The 4,059-nt window shown below is 49.4% G+C and overlaps 1 protein-coding gene across 1 annotated transcript in view; it reads right to left on the bottom strand.

Moving 5' to 3' along the window:
• BRINP2 (BMP/retinoic acid inducible neural specific 2) overlaps positions 1-1,952 on the bottom strand; it is a 105,015-nt gene extending 103,063 nt beyond the window's left edge. Inside the window, exon 1 of the mRNA XM_081824654.1 lies at positions 1,121-1,952. The gene's annotated coding sequence lies outside the window, so the exon portion shown is untranslated. The remainder of the gene's footprint in view (positions 1-1,120) is intronic.
• Between the last annotated feature and the right edge of the window lie 2,107 nt (positions 1,953-4,059).

Raw genomic sequence — 4,059 nt, 5'->3', positions numbered from 1 at the left:
TATAATTGCCATCCTTTTAAGAAAACATTTGTTCCTGCTCAGGGCACCCGGCTCCCAGGGCTAGGAAGAGCACACACACAGCCCATGTTACAGCGCATTAGCTTGATTATTAGTTAATATTTGGCTTACGTCTATATACCCTGGATAAATATGTACCATGCAGAGGGACTGCTGGGTGAGAAGAAAACTCCTCTGGGCCGGAACAACAGCTCCCAAGTTCAAGCTCCTGCTAGGAAGGAACACTCCAGGGGCCTAGGCAGAGAGCTGCACATGCGTGGTCCTTTGGTCAGCAGCCTGCTTCCTGCATACAGCTGTGAGCACAGGCACACACATAAACACACACACACACACACACATACCACGGGCAGCATCGGACTGTGGACCCAGATGATCACAGAACCAGGGAGAGGGATCGCTATAGAATCTCAGCCTGCCCCTCCTTCTCCCCAGTGTCTCCAGTGTGCTGCCAGGCTCAACTCAATCAATGGGGCTCTGCCACCACCCTGGGGAGCCTATTTGCAACCTACAGGGTTCACTCTTCAGAAATTTTTTTTCTTTGCTGCATGTGCCTGGGAGAAAGAAGACAGGCCTCTCCAGACACGCCACAGAGCTCTATAAGCATGTGAATATGGCTCTATGGACGTGTGAATATGGCTCTATGGACATGTGAATATGAATGTACCAGGTATCACCCCCTCAGCTCTTGGGGGCCCTTCCCAAACACCGCAAACAGCCTCCAGTTCAGTCCAGCAGCCCCGGAGGGGGCAGAAGTCCTCGTCCTCTCCTGCAATTACCCAGCCCGATTGAATTTTCTATGGCTAATGGGAGTTGCTCTAACTTTGAGGACTTAAACCAGGCAAAAGCAATATAGGTCAGGCAGAGTGCCCAAGCCGGGCGACACCAGGAGGCAATAACGGGGCAATCTCCTGCTAAACCCCGAAGTCCACTGCTCAGCTCCACGAGACAGAAACTAAGAGGTGGGATCATCCCCTCTGCCTGCCACTGCCAGGCACCTGGGCAAGAGGGTTGCAGGAGCGCGAAACGATCCCCTTCCCAAGGGACACGCCAGAGGACAACGAAAAGGGGAGAGGGAAATCTCACCCAAACCCTGCACTGTTACCTTGAATCCTTGCAAGAGCCCTCCTTGCAGTATCAGCTGCTCCCCAAACCTCCGCCGACTGGGAGGAGACTCCTAAAACATTCCAGGGTTTTGTGCAACATCTCCAGTGGCAGCCTTCCAAAGTTTTTACTTCATGACGGCTTGTGGCTCCTTCTCATCTGGGGAAACGCGAATGCCTCCCCCTGGGCGTGTGAGAGGGAGCGGAGGTCTCTTTTCAAATTCTCTTGCTCCCCGCTTTGCCGCCGCCGCCGCCGCCGCCGCCGCCGTTAGACCACTTGCCTGCTGCCTTCCTGCTGGGAGGCGAGGGTCCCCAGCACCCAAAGCATGCTTGAAGTGGGGCTTCGGCGCCAGGCCGGGGCGCACGCGGGTGGGAGAGGGAAGGAAAGTGCAAAACCCAGATGGGGGAGTCCCCTGTCCCTCCACGGAAAAGACACCCAAGATCTTGCTTTCCTTCCAACTCGAAAGAGACTCACCCGCCCTGTCTCTCTCTCTCTCTCCCGAAATCAGTGCCTTGCACTTGGGCGAAGACAGTTCCTCCGGCTTCCCGGCTCTCCCAGCTGCCTGCAGACCTGCCGGCGAGCTCGCACCTCTCCCGGCTGCCTGAAGACCTGCCCGCGAGCTCGCACCGTACTGCAGGTGCACGTCCCCGGGCAAGTGTTAACCGAGCTTAGCGGAGGCGCTGCCGGAGCAGCCGCGAGCAGCTTCCGAGGCAGGCGGGTTCCATCCCAGGGCTGCAGCCCGGCGCGTCCCTGCTCCGACTCCGCGCTCCGTACCTAAGCAGTGTACCTGCAGACTCAGACACCAGATGAGTGTCTTAAGATAACAACGCTGCCCGGCCAGCCTCTCTCTTTCTTTCTTATGCACGTAGGTTGGCAGCCAATGGGACACAGCGCCACACTCCCCACAGGTGCCCATTGGCTGGGCGGCTTGGCAGGGGGCGGGCTCGGAGTCTCACCGGCTGTCTCCTTTGGTTAGCTGGCAGGCTGGGGTACCCGCTCTGTTAACCCTCCCGGCTTTGCAGCAGGGACTTTTTGGTGTGGATTACGAAGCCTTGGATAAATTCACGGCTGGGGAGTTGGAGGGTGTAAGAAGACTGACGAACAGGAAGAAGCTGGGAGCTAATTACATTTTCTCCTAATCTTCCCTAGTTACAATAATCATTTGTCCCAGACCATTTTGTTTGCTTGCTTAACTAAAACTCCCAGAGCTAGGGACCCATTTGAGCCATTTTCCTTCTAATTTGAGGTTTTATTCGGTTGTTTTGTGCATTTTAGCCTCTTGGTTTTGAATTGCTTAATTAGAAATGAGCCCCCAAGTGAGAAATACTTATATCACAGTGCACGCACGCGCGCGCGCGCGCGCGCGCGCACACCCCCCCCCCCCCCAGAGATACAAGAGAGAGAGGAAAAAGATAGCAGGAACTCAGTAAGAAGAGGAGAGAGAGACTCTGAACAGCTAAATCAAGAAACGTTCTGTCCCCAAAACTAGGATTGTGAAGACAAAGGCATAGAGGAGAACTTAGGGTTTCTGGGGAGAGATTAAAGTCCTGCTTCCGAAAAAGGGAATTGTTTTGCCTGTGGTGCTGTCCTTCTGTGTGTCTCTTTTTGCTTCAGTGTGTCTCTTTTTGCTTCAGTGTGTGTCAGGAAGAGGGACTGTTGATCTCCATTTGGTTTTTAAAGGAAGACTAGAGAAATCAGAACAGGACCAGCCTTGTTTCTGTGAAGCAGGTGCTGTTGCTGAGCCTGTGAATTGAAGGGTGGGGGGGAGGAAAGACTAAGGAAAAACATTCTTAACTTTGGATCAAAGGGTGTGAAATATATTCTTAATGTCCTAATGAGGATGCACAGCTGAATTACGTCCAGCTAACTAACACACTACACTAAATTTGGGCAAGAGTACGGGAGAGTGATAGTTGAAGAAAAATCCAATCAACAGAAGAACTAGGGGCTGGAGCTGGCAAAGGAATTTGGGGAGTTCACACCAAGTTGTATGGTGGAGAAAACATGGAGAGAAGAAATGCACAGAAAGGAAGAGAAATGTTTTGATTTAGCTTTCTTGAATGGAGAGCAGAATCAAAGATTATTTTGTAAAAACTAGAAAAAAAAATAAAAGAAAGCAGAGGTTTAATGAATACCCAAGTAGTATACATCAGGATTAGCTAAAAAGCATTAAGGAGACAGATGTTCTGAATGAATGGGGAAAAATTAGAACTACTTCTCACATACACACCCTTAGCCCCACCCATCCATCACTTTCACCTCCTCTGTATCTTATTATACAGGTTTGACCTTCCTTCTTCATTCTGTAGGTGTGGAGTTCTAAGCCATGTTAAAAAAAATTAATGAGGTATCCTATACATTAAAAATTCCACAAGTGTACAGTTTGTTGAATTTTTGCCTATCTATGCATCCATGTAACCACTACCCACATCATTTCCAGCACCCCGGAAGCTCATCTGCGCTTCTCAGTCAAAATCCCCCACTCTTCAGAGACAGCCGCTATTTTGACTTCTATCATCAAAGATTAATGTTACCTGTTCTTGAAGTTCATAAATAGAATCTGAGCACGTACACACTTCTGTGTCTGCTTTCTTTTGCTTATCATTAGGTCTGTGAGATTCATCCATGTCGCTGCATGTTTTTATTGCAGTGCAGTATTCCAGTGCATGACTATAAACCATTTTTCTATTTTCCTATTGATGCACTTTTGGATTTTTTTTTTTTTTTGGTCTATTCAAAGTAAACCTGCTATGAATGTTCTTGTATATTTCTCTGAGTGAACACATGCAATCATTTATCCTTGGTATACACCAAGGAGTGTAAATCATTTAATTTCCTTCTGGCTACCACAAGGAGGACAATCTCATGAAGGAGATTCTGAAGCCTACTTTCTATCTGAAATAATTGCATAAAGGGATAAAGGCAAAGGCTATCACTACT

The sequence above is a fragment of the Leptonychotes weddellii genome, chromosome 6 (assembly GCF_054177405.1).
Source record: "Leptonychotes weddellii isolate Sample4059 chromosome 6, ASM5417740v2, whole genome shotgun sequence".
Lineage (NCBI taxonomy): Eukaryota > Metazoa > Chordata > Mammalia > Carnivora > Phocidae > Leptonychotes > Leptonychotes weddellii.
The sequence above is the reverse complement of the archived record's forward strand: the minus strand, read 5'-3'. Positions and strand labels throughout refer to the sequence as shown.